The sequence below is a fragment of the Nipponia nippon genome, unplaced genomic scaffold (genome assembly GCF_047370975.1).
Source record: "Nipponia nippon isolate SJK-2023a ecotype South Korea unplaced genomic scaffold, ASM4737097v1 scaffold_1, whole genome shotgun sequence".
NCBI lineage: Eukaryota > Metazoa > Chordata > Aves > Pelecaniformes > Threskiornithidae > Nipponia > Nipponia nippon.
Window position 1 is genome coordinate 11,302,066 of NW_028262290.1, and position 15,934 is coordinate 11,317,999.

Consider the following 15,934-nt stretch of genomic DNA (forward strand, 5'->3'; position numbering starts at 1 on the left):
CTTCCTTCAGCCCAGCAATCTGATGTAAAATCGAGTTGAAATCCAATTTACAGCCTACCCTGTCATACCAGACCCACCAAGGCCCTTGTTGGAGGTGGCCACGCCCTGCTCCAGGTGGCTCTGCTCCCGGCCTGTCTCAGCTACCAACCTCAAAACTGGCAGTCAAGGTCCACGGCGCATTTACCTCTAATAACTTCAGCCTCGTATCCTCCTCTAGCAAAAACCCAACTGCCTCAAAGGAAAAAAACATCCTCTCCACTCTACACCACACATGTTTTTATGTGCCTGTTTTCAGGTCATCAATCTAGAAACTCCAGAGCTTCTTGGAAATCTTTATTTGCCTACAACAAAGCCCACCACAACTCAGCTGGACTGTGATTCACATTAGGCAAATATGTAAAACACAGTCACAACAGAACAGGTCTCCACCTCCTTGGCAGATACCATCATGATCATGTGGAGGCCTTAAGGAGATGCCACCATAATAAAGGCCATGAGTGTCCATTCAAGGAGAATGTCCTCTTCCAAGCAGGACCAAAAGATGGGTGCATTAAGTGGGCATCTTGCTCCACGAGCTCTCTCAGGTTGGACTTGACCACGAGGCTCCACTTTTCTTCCGTGACTTGACCCGTGGTTAATTCCAGCTCCTCTTCTGCCCCAAAAGCATGCTGGCACTGTCGGAGTCCTTCTAACCCTGTTATTAAGTTCATTAAGTTAGCAGGCACATAAGGAAAGCAAAGCAGCAAAGTAAGGTGTGTAAGAAACAACCAGCTGGGGGAACCAGCTTGCCCCTATTAATGATCTCCATATCCAAATCAAGATTTTCTTTTTGAGTTTTCCATCCAGTGTAGAGTTCCTCCCCATGATCTTCTCCTCCACCCACCACCACACACTCTGCCCCAGTTGCTGCCTCCGGCCTTCATCCATGCCTGAGAGGCTGCAGGCACCCCGGTCACAGTCCAGCATGTTTCTCCTCCTCTTTCAGGGCAGTTTTATCCCCATTTTTAAAGCCATTTTCCCCATATATGCTTTGACCACATTTGTGGACCCATGCCCATTTGCACACACGTAAATGACGAGCATCTGTAACTCAGAGATTTGGGGGCTTCCACCTAGCAGCTACAAAGCCCACACACCCCTCACCTACAGGCAAGTGAAATGGTGCTGGTTGGTTGGTGTCTTCTCTTGCCCAGGTGGAGCACTGGTCTTATTTGGGGATGAAGGAAAGAGAACTGGGACAGGTCGCAGAGAGGTCTGGCAATGGACTGGTTGGACCCAACACATCTGACCCGAGATCCCCCCACAAAAGTGAGAATGATTGCCTCGTGACAGAGCAGGCAAGACAGGCTGTATATAAATCACATAACAGTAACGCATACACGCACAGAGCTATATATAAGATATATATAAAGTACACACCAAAATAACACCAAGGAGCACAGATGCCAAAGCAGGGATAAAATTAGCTTATTAGAGAAGTGGCAAAATCTTATAAGATCATGGAAAAAAAGCCTATTTTGAACAGTAATGATCACATTTCAAAAATAGTGGATATTCTTGGCTTGGACCCCTACATACCACAACAGGCGATGATCAAGTCAGATCTCACTAAAGAAAAATCAGCCAGAAGGTCCATGGGAGATATCCCAGGAAAAACAAGGATTGCATGCTGAAGCAAATGATTTCCTTGGCATCACGGAGTACACCAGTGTGCTGTGTAAGCCAGCCTGCTGCTGAAATGCAATTTTCTTAAAATCACGCAGCCCTGACACGGCAAAAATCAGCAGAACCTCAGAAATAACTTTGCAAAATCCATTCCTTGAAGGCTAGTCCAACATCAACTAGATAAAAAGTAAAGTTGGCAGGCAATGGCAGGGTGCTATCCTTGAGACTTAACCCAGATGAGGCAAAAATGTCAATAATGTCAAACACACATAAATTACACTAGAGTAATACTGTAGTTAGCTCAATGGCTTCATAAAAATCAAGTTACGGTGCAAAACGAGGATGAAAATGAAGGAAAATGGGTTGGAAGGTTTTTATCACAATTGGATAATATGCCTAAGGGCATCAAAGGGGGCACACAAGCATCCCAGGGCTGGAAAGCATTTAACAGCTCCTCTAGAAAGGTAAGACTAATAAATACAAGGTAGTACTTATCTGTAATAAAGGATACTACAATATTAAACAATAATTAATGAAATTCAAATAAAGACAATACTTATATTGAGCAATAATGACTGCAAAACATAATCAGAATCAGTACCCCCAGAAACTGTTAACACCAGGGGCAAGCATGGTGCATCTGAAGAGGCACGCTCTACTCCACACTTTAAGGACATCAGGACTTTTACTGCAAAACCTTGGATAAAATCCCTCCCCAGCACTTTCCAAAGAGAAATCTGCGCCTGAGACACCAACGCCGCTCTGAGCATCGTTTGCCCAGCTCAGCTTACAGCAAAAAGTTTTCCTAACTTTCCCATCCTTTCCGCCACTGTTTGGCTGGATTATCTGGTTATGGGCACGAGGGATGAATTACAGGTGTGGAGTAACTCAATCCTTCTCTCCCCCAGAGGAGCTCTACTGGCAGCTTGAAGTGAGGTGCTGACCTTGGTTATCTTACCCTCTTTTTTTCTCCTGCAAGTGACCACAACAGAAACCTCAAGTGAAATTGTCCTAATCTCTCCTGGAGATTTTGATTTCAGTCCAACATGGGTGCTATTTGAAGCTTCATGAAAGGAACATCTTAAATAAAAAGGTTTGTGGTGGCGTGCGGCAGTAAAATTGCTTTCAAAGCTTTAACGCATCGGTTCATCAGGAGAAACCCAACCGTGTTCATTAACCCTTGGCATGCTGGCAGTTTCAAAGACGCTGCCCATGGCCAAGATCAGCCTGTTATCCCAAACACAGTCACCCATCTGCTGCTGTAGCCAGGCAGCAGCTCCAAATTTTATATTTATCCTCTGTTTCAGGGAAACAAGGACTTAATATTAAACTCATTTTACATACAAGCAACAGAGACCTCAAGAAATTAAAAGGTGGGACTGCTCTCTTCCTAACCTTAGCTGTCAAGAAGTTAGGCACCTAATGTAAGCCAACTGTCTGGAAACTTGCCATGGTCATGGAGGAACAGGCTGCTCCAAAGCATCATTTGCTGCCCCTCTTTCCACTGAATGTAAGTGGAGCTTACCTTAGAAATCAGGTTTTTTTAGACTTCTCACCTAACCTCACCTGACTTCTACCCACAGCCATTCAGGAGCAGTGAAGCCCACCAAATACCAGCTCCAACTAGCACAGTCATGCCAGTACAACATCTCCAAGTGGGCCAGCATGTTGGCTGCCAAGTCACACTTCTGGACACTTTTGGTCTGGCTGTGTGACCTGTCTGAGGTCACACGGGAAGTATGTGGCAACACCAGGACCAGGGTGCCCCACGCTCAAGCTTGGGCTCTTTCCCCTTTTCGAAAATGAAACTGCTTTAAAAGCCTTCATTTGTGCTCTCAGAAAACACAAAAAAATGAATCCCAATAAGCATCAAGATTTTTTTTTTTTTAGCACAACTGTCACAGAAATATGAAAATTCAATTCAGCAAGACAATCTATTTTCCCCCAACGCCAAGGCATCTCTTCCTGGATAACCTATGTGGTACACAACTTCCCAGCGGTCAGACGTGAGGAATGCCTATTCTGCCCCATTCCCATCTGGTTCTGCTCAACTGTCCAGCAGCCCTGCCCGCACCAGCAGCATCCCCACGGGCAAGAGCACAAGGAAACGGTTGCAGCTTCTGCTGTTTATCCAAAACACCAACACATTTGGGAGTAACATAAAATAGCCAGAACAATCCACTTTATGCTCTTTGGGACTATGCCCGGATAGGAAATCTTCCAAGGAAAAGATAATTTGTAAAGCATTATCTATACAGTAAGGCCTAATGAGTTAATCCCCATCACAATGTATATCTGATGCCTTCCCACGGAAGGATGCAACCCAGTAACAAGATATTCCTGGCCTGTCACTAGGCACAGCCAATTTGCAGGAACATCAGCTCTCCCTGTCGTGACCACAAGGAATGACAAGATGGAAAACCACCACCCATCTCGTTCCAAGTCAGCAGCTCCCAGCATGCCTGCCTGAAGCAATAAACCCCCTCTCACAATGGTGACCCTTTCCTCCTTGCTGTTAAAGACTTCTCAGGTCCTCTTGCTTTGGGAATCCAGTTGACAAATTCAGGCAAACACACTTGAACAAAAGAAAAAAAAGTCCGAGCCTAACACATGCAACTGTTCAGCAGTTTGGTTCATGAGTGTTGCCATCTGGTTTTTAATCCGCCCTTCCTGAAGGTGCATTGGCACCATGCACCCGCCAGCCCCATCAACGTGGACCCCTCAAGCCTCTTGGCTCCAGCCAGCGTGCCACCTTTTCCAAGCCAACAGCGATCTGGCTGCAGGTTGCAAGAGAGCAGGCAGTTACAGCTGAGGGTTATCATTAAGAAACATTACCTCCCAGAGCACTCGGAGGTTAACAGAATACACCCCGGGTTTAATAATTAATCCTTTTTGGCCCCCTTTGCTTCACATTGGTTTTCAACACGCAGCTTCATGATTCAGAAAATGAACAGGGTTTTTCTGCAAAGGGGTCAAATTTATTAAGGAAAAACATCCCCACGAGGACATCTCCCCAGGGAGACATCTCTGCAGGACACATTGCAGATGCATTCGCTGCCCACCCCTGCCATCATTTGTTGCCCACAAGGGCCCTAGAGAAGACCCCTCCCTGCCTCCTCCCAACCCCTTCAACATCCACCCCATCACAGCCAAGACAGCAGACTATACAACAAAGGGCAGCATCCACAAGTTGTGGCCTAGGAGGATCCCGTAGGGCACTGGGGTAAGCTTTCCTATGAGCTTTCAGTGGTACAGTGATGAAAGGGGTCACCTGGAGAGGTGGGGACATCTCCATCCCTGGAGGTGCTGGCTGCCATCCTCTGGTGCTGGTGGCACTAGAGACCTCCAGCAGTCCCCCCTGGCCAGCATTTCGGGGCCTCTCCCTTGGGTCCTGCTGTGCTGTAGGAGATGCTGATGGCCTGGCTGCGCCCTCGGGACTTCCCTGCCCACCCCCAGCTTCGCTCCCCTCAGGTCCCCACTGTGGACCACATCTGGATGATCTCCCTCAACTCCCCTTGTTACATCCCCAAGCCTCCCAGGAAACTCAGTGCACACCCTGAGGTGACGCCAAAGTCAGGGCAGCTCTGTGCATGGTGAGGAAGGCAAAGGTATGGGGGGGGTTAGAAGACACTCAAGAAAAACATACAGATGACACAAACCACCTCTGAGAGCAGCTTTTTATATGCGTGTGATTTAACCATCCAGAGACACTGTTAACTTTAATAGGAAGCAGCAGAACTGAACAACCCATTGATGCAAAACCTAAAAAAAAAAAAGAACAGAAAACACCTGGTTCAAGTAAATATATGCAGTTTGCTACTGGACACCCCTCACAAACACACGAGACCCACACAGCCATATACACCATGCAATTTGCAAAGGAGATTGTACGAATCTGTACCGATGCTGTGCTCTCTCTAGGCACAGACACGTGCAACCACTGAACGTGGCAAGTCGGCGGCTGGCCCAGACAATGCTGGGTGCTGCTGCTGAGGAGCAGCTGAATCCTGAAGAGGAAAATGCAAGGAGCTGAGGGAAGACCAGCCTGAACAATGTCACCATTTATCTTTTTCCAGATTTATAGCAACGGCTCTGAGAGGATGTAACGCCTCAAAACCTTTGACCAAAGTCTGGGTGTCCACAGGGGCGCGGATGGAGCCTGCAGAGCGTGTGGGGATGCCCAGCCTGCTGCTCTCTCCCCATCCAGGCATCCATGCACACGCTCATCACCCCACGTGGCTACTTTAAAGTAAAAATGCCGGAAATAGGAGACAGCTCAAACGGATTTTATCATCACATCCTGCACATATCAAGTGAAATCAGAAAGGGGGAGGAGCAGCCCACAAAATAAATAAGCATTTAACCCTTGTAGTGAAAGTCAGCGTCTTGGCTTTGGGGGGTGCTGAGGAAGTGCTCATTAACACTGGGAAAATTAGTAAAATTATCAATAAACTGAAGCGGGATACGTCGCACCGTAGGAGAGCACAGGCAAGAAACGGGGGGGATCAGCCATCTGTGGCCATGGCTGAGCTGAGAGCACCCGATGAGACACGTGTGCAGGTCCAAATCACAGCAAAAATATTAACTACATTGAAAGGCCCAGTTGGGTGTAAAATTTGGCTGTAGCAGAATCGGGGCAGCACAGGAAGAGCAACAGCACTGCTCCCCACCGCGCTCAGCATCACCATGCTGGCTGAGAAGGGTCCTAAATCCACCACGGTTTCGAGCTTGCAACAGTTTAGCTCAGCAAGCTCTGCTAACCCAGTGCTCCTCAGATTGCATTGATCAAAGAAGGTTTTAAGTTGCTGTGCACAATCCTATACCGGTGATCAGCGTTGATCTAGCTGAACTATTGCAAAACCTGGAGGAAGCTTCCTTGCAGGGACCTCCCAGGTGCCAGCTAGCCACCGTTAGCAATTACTGCCAAAAATGCTGCCGATGCCTGAGCACCCTGCTCACCCCAACACCCAGCCCAACCTTTCCTGTTTCTTTAGCAACACATATCTCCTGGCCTGGTCTCTGGGCTTTGCCCCATTTTTGCCTCTTTGCAAGATCCTTAGGCTTGACAGAGTCATCTTGTCATGTTGGACCCAACCACCTTTTCTCAGGGCCGATCAACTTGCCTCACGCCAATTACCCAGGGTGGAGGTAAAGTTCATTACTGGCAGAAAGGGCCATTCGGATGGTTCCTTTTATGTTTCACAGGTCATTTGCATCCTTATTCTCTGCCTTTAGGGCAACTCCTGGTTGACTGAGCACCTGCTTTTAGCTTTTAGAAGCAGATAAAAAACCTCCTTCTCCACCCAGCCTCAATTCACACCCCTTCCGAATATTTAGCTGGTGTCACTGAGACTTGCAAAACCCTCCTCACTTCAGGCAGGCTGATCATTTTATCTTGGTCAAGATGGAAATGAGCACATTCCCCTGCTTAATGCATCCCAGAATCCCAAAGCATCCCAGAAAACCAAACCCAAGGAAAGCAGAGAGCCTCACACCAGGTCATGGGCTTGGTGGCTCTGCATCTCTGAGCCCCGAACACTCTCACTGACGTCTGAGGTGTCAGCCTGGCACAAAGATCCTTCCAAAGAAGGAAGCGTGGAGAAGGGAAGCCAGCTGGAGTGAACTTTGTCGTGGAAAAGCCAGCCAGACGGCCGGCAGCCAAGTCAAAATGAGGCTCTTCGCCGGGAACCACTGATACTGCAGAAAGCATCACCCCTGCTTAGACACAGCACTAGGATCTTCTGTTACATGGCTTGTCCTTAACATAATCATCACCACAACTCCAAAGATTCAGTTTATCCCTATTCTCTGGATGGAGAATCGAGGTATGACCTGAGAGCAAAGAGACCAGTGGCAGAAGCAAGCATCGAACCCAAGGGCACCATGAGTCCCTGCAACATCTTCCAGTCCCAAAGGCAGACAGATGGAAGGCAGAAGACATATGTGTCCCTCAGTTGCACATGGCCAGGGCTCAGGATAAAGGCAGTGACCACACAATTTCACCGTGACAGTGTATCCCTCACTATAAAAGGGAGCGTTTCCTCTCTCCAGGGCTGCAGGGCTGCAGTAAAAATACTGATGACTAGTAACACAGAAACACTAACAGTAAAGTAAACCATGGAAGAAACTCTATATAATATAAAGAAACACACACACACACACACACATTCTCTTTGCCCACTTAAAACTAAACAAGAGTGATGTACTGCAGCAAACTATATTCGTTCCTTGATTCGTTCCTTGATTCGTTCCTGGGCTGCTTCTCACTTTCTCCATCACCACCTCCCTGCTTTTTTGGTCACCACAGGCTTGCAGTCTCCCACTTCTGGGCAGGCACACAGCAACAGCTATCAGTGCCAAGACATATCTGCCCTGTTGGCTAGCATGCTTTCTATTTGACCCACCTCTGTCCAAGCTAAGTGCTTCCAAAAACATATGGCTATTTTCAGCACCTAACTGGAGTGCCAGTTTAACACATCTTGAATAGGCCTGTTCCTCAAGGGTCTGCTTTTCCTGAAAAGTGAAGGGCAACTTGGCTTTTCCTGCAACTACTTTTCCTGTAAGTGGAGTGCTCAGTAAACAAAGCCTCCAAAATCTCTAGGTATTTTTGGAAATCTTTAGTGTGGACTTGTGAATTCTTAAGCATGTTTTACCTTCCCAGTGATGAAGGTGTCTTGTCCGTCTCTCTGTCATCATGTTAGTGCTGTTTAGCACAATTATATTCAGTACAAACACAAATGACAGCCTTTAGCTATGTTAAAACAAACGGTCATCCAGAAAGAAAGTTCTCATTGCTCTGAGCCAAATTTTGAAACTACTTACAGCAGTGTATTTTCTGCTTCACTCAAGCTGCTGTAGAGTTATATCCTTGGTGAGACTTAATTTTCATAAACATCTCCAAGAATACTAAATTATTCATTATCAAGACCTTTTCATTAACTAGTGACATATTATCAGTTCCTCTCTCTGCTCTGATGAGAGAAAAATAGGAGTCTATTACACCAGGAGCAAGAAAAGAATAGCTGTTTGGCACCTAAATTCCTTTTAATTCTATAAATACTAAGCATCATTCATAACCTATGATTAGAAACTTTAGCTCAAGATTCAGGGCTATATGTTCAGGTCTACTGATTTACAGTTTCCCTCCCACTTTTAGCCCTGATAGCAACTGTTAATTTTACCTAAATGAACTGTACCTCAATGTTCCTAATTTTTTACTTAAATGAACTGTATTAAAACAAAACAAAACAAAACAGAACAAAACATGGCTTTTCTTTCTCTGTAAACTATTGTAAATCAGGAATAATCTGCTAAAAGCACTAGATTTGTCTTCTTCTGAATTAGTCCACATGTATGGACAATGGGATTGAGAGCACCCTCAGCAAGTTTGCTGATGACACCAAGCTGTATGGTGCGGTCAACACGCTGGAGGGAAGGGATGCCATCCAAAAGGACCTTGACAGGCTGGAGAGGTGGGCCCATGCGAACCTCAAGAAGTTCAACAACACCAAGTGCAAGGTCCTGCACATGGGTCAGGGCAATCCCAAGCACAAAGACAGGCTGGGCAGAGAATGGACTGAGAGCAGCCCTGAGGAGAAGGACTTGGGGGTGTTGGCTGATGAGAAACTCAACATGACCCAGCAATGTGTGCTTGCAGCCCAGAAGGCCAACCGTATCCTGAGCTGTATCAAAAGCAGCGTGGCCAGCAGGTCGAGGGAGGTGATTCTGCCCCTCTGCTCCACACTGGTGAGAGCCCACCTGGGGTACTGCATCCAGCCCTGGGGCCCCCAGCATAAAAAGGATGTGAACCTGTTGGAGCAAGTCCAGAGGACCACAAAGATGATCAGAGGGCTGGAGCACCTCTCCTGTGGGGACAGGCTGAGAGAGTTGGGGTTGTTCAGCGTGGAGAAGAGAAGGCTCCAGGGAGACCTTATAGCAGCCTTCCAGTATGTGAAGGGGGCCCACAAGAAAGCTGGAGAGGGACTTTTTACAAGGGCAAGTAACAAGTGATAGAACAAGAGGAAATGGGCTCAAGTTGTGCCAGGGGAGATTTAGATTAGATATTAGGAAAGATTTCTTCACGGAGAGAGTGGTTAGGCATTGGAACAGACTGCCCAGGGAAGTGGTGCAATCACAGTCCCTGGAAGTATTCAAAAAACGTGTGGATGTGGTGCTTAGGGACATGGTTTAGAGGTGGACGAGGCAGTTAGGTTAACAGGTTGGACTCAATGATCTCAGAGGTCCTTCCCAACCTTAACGATTCTATGATTCTATGATTTAAGGTTGTCAATCTTGAGGATGCACCATCAACATCAATTCCTCTTTCTTAACACAGGGCAACAGGCTGCACCCCTGAGAGCATATTGAGGGCACCAGCAAAAACAGAAGCATATCAAAAATCTTCCAGAGTTGCAGCTGCTTAGGTGCAACAGCTTGTACACCTAAGTCCTAATGCAGATGCTCCCACTACAGGTGTCAGTCTCCCACAGGGACAGTGTAAGCTTCGCTCCAAACCTTCCTGTGGCTGAAAAGCCACAAGCTGTGTTACTTGTAAAGCCGGAGGCCAGAATGGCTCCAGGGCTGGCTCCCAGGAGGTTCGCAAGCAGCCCCAGCAGCCTCGCTGGGCTCTCCATGCAGCGGCTCCTGGGGCTGGAGTCATCTCCTGGGACTGGAGTCATCTTACTGGTCCCCACTGGGACTGCTACAGCCAGTGTGAGATGACCCAGTTGGACTGAAACTGCGTCGGTGATGATACCCTATCCTTCAGGAACGTACTTAGGCTGCCAGTCAGAGTGTATACATGCTGAGAGCAGGCTTAGACAAGTAGCTCACAGATTTAGGCTGTGTCCAAACCTTGAAGAAAATTTAAGGGCAGCTTAGGAGAAGCCCAAGCTTTCATCCAGTGGGTTTGGACATCCCAAGCCACCAGTAAGCACCCTGAACTCCAGTCCTCCTACGCAGGGTGCAGCCATTACACATGCACTGCAGACCCTACATCCAAACAAGCCGTCCCAGCTGTGCTGACAGTGCAGAGCCGCAGGTATTGTAGGGAATGATTCATCCCATGCAGGTGCCTACAGCAGGTCAGGGTCAGGTGCTTCCTAAAAATATCCATTTCCCTCCAGTGACTGTAAAAGGAGGCTGGGGACTGGTTCAGTTGCAGGTAATTGCAGCAGAGGTCTCTAAATCTAGAGAAGCAAAGTCCCCTGCTCTGAACCCCAAACACAGCCAGAAACACAGTCTGTGTGATGCACAGACCTCAGCATACTCGAGATAGTCTCCAGCCCTTCTGAGACCCCTGAGCACGTCAGCAGTCTACAATCATCCCATCAGCCTTGAAGAGGCAAAATACACGGAAACCCATAACAAAAACAAAGCCTGCAGGTTCAACAGAAGAGGTCTCACGCAAGGGGTGCAGGGAAGCCCAGGAGGGTTTGTATCTCCACGCTTATGAGTGCTGAAAGCCATCACCACTCACCTCCTTTCCCAGGAAACCCTGGCAGGATCTGACCTCCCTTCCACACGCTCCTCCTCTCTCCTTTTTGCAGTCAACCGAGACCTATATGACATTACAACAAAAGAAATGTCAGCAAGCCCGACCTTGTCCCCTCCCTCCAACTGAAAAGCTTCATTTCCTCAGTTCTTCAAAATAAGGCTGCCCTGGAAAGGAACTATATATAAATTGCAGCTTATATATCTATTTAAATATTTTTATATATATATATATTTAATATATATTATCTATTTAAATAGATATATAAATTGGGGAAGGGACAGGAGCCCCCCACAAGCAGCCAAGGCGGCAGCACGCTGCTCTGTGGCAGCTAACGGCCCAGCATCAGGGATGGAGCCCTACAGCCTGTCCCATGAACACGCAAGATGACCCAGCAACAGGGCACCAAAGTGAGCATGACGAGGTCCTCCTGTGATGTTCACTGTCAGCTCTAAAGCAATCCCTCAAATGCTCCTGAAGAGTAATGGGAGGAAACACAGCCAGGAGCGGCAGGGAGCTCGGGATGGTGAAGAGATACCCTTCTTCTGGTGCTCACCCAGGGCTGGCGAAGAGCTGCAAGGAAAAAGGGGTGGAGGCAGTGGACCCCTGCTCCGTGACCCAGAGCATCCCAGCAGCGTCACCAAGAGGATGTGGGCTTTTCCTAGCAGCAACCTCCAGGCTTTGCTGACACCCCATGTTACAGCCCGAGGGTCGCAAAGGACAGCCGGAGGGACATCAGGCTGTTGCTCAGGTCCCCAGTGCCGTGCTGGGTAGTGGTCCCAGCAGTCTGTTTTCTTCCACCATCTACATCCCCATCCTCTCTCTCCTCCCAGACCACGGGACCTCTTGTTGGGGCAGTCATATATCACACAGTCATGTATCACACAGCCGCTCTCGTAGCGTGAGCTTGCGGCAGAGCAGGGTAAGGAGACCTTTACTACCATCAGAACAGCCTCATCACTCAGCCTACTTAACCCAGACACATTTGCACTGCTAAATTTGGGAGAGTATGAGAAGCATTCCTGCAGAACAGGAGGTGGGGGAGGGACAGGCAGGCTTTCGGCCTCCTGTAACTCCCTGCCAAGCGCTCTGTAACTCAAAGTCCATCTCAGGGATGCCACCCCAAGCTGCACAGCAATGGCCCAGACCCAGCAAACCTGGAGATCCGGTGTCTTAACCCCTTCGTGTCAGCATCTGAGCTTGGCTATTTTAAGAAAATGCTTGAGTCGGGCTTTCTGAAACAGAGAAACAGCTCCCACTGAAATAACGGGTGTCCAGGAGGCCTGTGGGGGGAATTCAGGACACCTCCATGCAGAAAAGGAGGCCCGCAACTTCAGAGAGCCAAGTTTGAAGACCCTGCCCTAAAGCAATGCAGTGCTCAGCTTGTTAACAGCCAGCAGCAATCCTTACATTCAAACTGACTTAAGAAGTTGCGAATGACTGTTCTCGGTGCAAAATAGATGAACTGCTCAAGAAAGACAGCATCAATACCAGCAGCAAGAGGGGGCCGCCATCCCCGGCAGCACACATTGCCCTGACCTGCAGCACAGGCACCTAAAAACAACTGATCACCAAGGTTTGCTTTTGAGATCGTAGAAGGAAATTAAACCTCTATTTTGCTCTTATTGCTGGAGGTACGGGAAGAAAACGCAGGTTACGGTAACCTTTCTGGGCCCATTTTCCATAAACACCATCAGCACCTGCACCCTCCTGCGGACGCCCCGAGACATCTGCCCCTGGAAACCCAACCTATGAAACGTCTTGCAGGGGTTGTTGCTGCCCACATCCAACAAATAAACATGTTAATTAATCCCAGAGAGTGCCAAGTCCGATGGCGTAGAAGGTGAGCCAGAAATCTTACCCGGCACCCACACCAAGATGTTCGAGGGAGCTTTTGAGGAACCCAGGCGTGAGCCCGGGCAACCAGCTGCAGAGCTACGGCTGCTCTCCCAGGACCTTTCCCAAGTGATTCACACGCACACCAAAAAAAAAACCCTAGGCTTGTTTGCCATAAAAGTGGGCATCAAACGCTCTGACATCAAGAAGGATGATTAAAGACAGTTGAGTTGCAAGGAAAGATTAAAAGAACTAAATGTGCCCAACTTGGCTAAGCAATGAGTAAGAGGAGACGTGATAAAAGACTCCAGGCATCTGAATGAAGGGAGTGGCATGGCATTAAAGGACTGAATAAAATATCTTTCTGAGAAATGGATCCATCAACGATCTCCCAAGAGATAAGGTACAAGCCTCACTTTTTAGGCATTTATAAAACCGGTTGCTAGAACCTAGGTTTTTGAGGAGAAATCCACATTGCCCCGAAGGGAACACGCAGCAAACCTTTTCACCTCCAGCACAGGGTGCTGCGAACAAAGTGTGCGATGCCACAAGGGAGCATGGGAAACTTGGAAAGTGGCAAGTATTTCATTCTGCCTCATCCAAGAAACAGAGATATGCTTTTTCACTGTAAAATTGAAAAATAAAAAATTATTTTCACCCCTTATTTTCACCCCCTTCAGCAGCCCTAATCCGTAATGTTGAGTTTAAAAAAAAAAAAAAAAAAAAAGGAAAATAACCACCAACCCATTCAAAAGGAACAGGTCTGGGGATCTTAACAGTACTTGACTTTTTCCCCAAGTACTTAAAGATATGTGGCGTACCAGAGAGCCCAGCTTGAGCTGGGCAGCACTCCCAAGGACTGTGAGCCCGGCAGCTCTCCAGACCCAGCACATACATGGGCAAGGTGACAAAATCCTGGAAAGCATTTCAATACCTGGCTCTGCTGAGACTGTACCTCTTGGAGAAAGTACCCTTTGAAACCCAGGGACTTGATAAGCTTTCTAAAGATTAGAAGTAAGCCCTAAGCCCTGAGAAAACTGCCAGTGACTGAGAGCTAAACCTGTTACGCTGGCTTTACCCCAAAAATCCATGTATAATGCATGCAACATACATACCTATCTAAACACCGAATCTGTGAAGCCAAAGCAGTGGATTTTGTGTAATTTCACATGATCTCTAGCCATACAACGGTCCCCTGAACATCCCCCCCCAGCGCAGACAGAGGGGTGTACCCAAGGGAAGGAGCTTGACCTGGCCAACAGTATTCACTGAAAACAGACACACGCGCGGTGAGGCTTCCAGCAACACCAACATTATCAATTCATTTGATGTGCCTGGGGGTTGCAATTAATCCCCAAGTGTTCTTTCAGGTGTTTCTGCCCCAATGCAACTCAGCCACTGGGTATGATTTACAAAGCTCAGTGGCATCCCGGATTTGGGTACCTGAGAGACTCCTTCATCCTCAACAGGGAAAAGCCAAAAGACGTTTGTTGATGGTGCAATTTTAAATCGCAGTTAAATTCACATAGTGGCCATAAATCATCAAGAAGGTGGTCCTGTCCCAGCTCCCGCTGACCTAGTGAGTCAATGCAGGGCAATTGGGCCTAAGAGAAAACTAGCTAGGAAAAAAAAAAAAAGATGAATACTTTTCTTCTAATTAATTTCCTAAACCAGTTCAGTGGGGTTCAGGCAAGTACTAGAAATCTTTCCCCTTTTGGCATGAGCGAGATCAGCTGAACTGCAACATGTGACTGCAATCCAAGGCAACCTTTGTTTGCAAGACCAAGAGTGGATCTTTTTGATTTATTTTTTTTTTCCCCTTTCCCACAGCAAGCTCTTAAGTCTGCAACCGCCTTTCTCCATGGGAACAGGAGATCCACCATTTACTGACCAGTGAGTTTTATTGCAGAGTTGAAACAGGATGTTCACAGAGGATTTTATTATATTTTTTTTAATAAGTGGAGCACTTTAGTACGCAGTGAATCTTCTTGCTTTATGCTTGCGTGTCTCTTTGGGAGGCTGAAGTACAACACCAGGCTGCCAGATTCATTTTATGTATTTAAGAAACATGATTCTACCCAATCTGAAGGGCAGGCCAACATAAAAAGACTCGTTCAAAGCGAAGGAAGCTCTGCACTTACAGTTTGGGATGAAAAGGGGAAAATTAAAACATCTAAGAGAGATTATTATGCTTTCTATCAAACCTTCCTCTTCCCATATAGAATCAGCTGCTTCCATCACTGCAGCAACACTGATGCTCGAGATAACCAGGCTCAGGGTATCACTGTCACAAAGAATTAAAGGCTTGCAGGTTGCATTTAGACAACTCCTTCCTTTCCTTTTGAAGTCAATTTTGGGTATCCCCTCTCGGGTAACGACTGCAGTGTTACTCTGCTCTCATCATGCATTCAGACAGACAGACAGACAGACACAGCCCTCGCAGCTAGTGTGGCAGGAGGACAAAGCCCCTCTCTGACCCACATCTCATCCTTACATGAATGGCATTCGGGAGCTGAAGAAGTAAATGTAAAATTTTGACTCGTGCAATTCCCCCTACAGAGAGTAAGGGTTATTTTTTCCCATTCAGCTAGTTAATAAGAAACAACTGTCTTCCAAAACACAGACAAGTCTCTACTATTCAGAACAGTGGGTTGGGATAAAAAAAAAAAAGTCTAAAAATAAAAAAGGAGAGGAGTCTGAAAGAGCCGCAGGTCCTGGTGTAGTGGTGCATCTCCTGCACCGCTTGCCCGAATGCAGGGTGCTGCAGCGAGGGGCGATGGAGAAAGGTGAGCCCAGGTGCGACCCACGCACCCCCACCACAGGTGAGGGAGGGCAAGGGGGAAGGGGTAACCCAGAGAAACCAAAAACCTGGATCCCTGCGGCTCTGCACAGACGGTGTGGGTGCCCTGGTACCCAGTGGGAGCCCCGGCTTGCTCCTGT

At 47.6% G+C, this 15,934-nt stretch overlaps 1 long non-coding RNA gene across 2 annotated transcripts in view; it reads right to left on the reverse strand.

The window, feature by feature from the left end:
* Positions 1-347: 347 nt before the first annotated feature.
* LOC148057241 (uncharacterized) overlaps positions 348-15,934 on the reverse strand; it is a 68,538-nt gene continuing 52,951 nt past the window's right edge. Inside the window, exons 4-5 of one of the 2 annotated variants that reach the window (XR_015699312.1) lie at positions 11,144-11,224; positions 348-694 (exon numbers count right to left, since the gene is read on the reverse strand). This is a non-coding gene — a long non-coding RNA (uncharacterized LOC148057241). Of the gene's footprint in view, positions 695-11,143; positions 11,225-15,934 lie in introns of those variants that run through there. The other variant, XR_015699313.1, reaches the window with a different exon arrangement.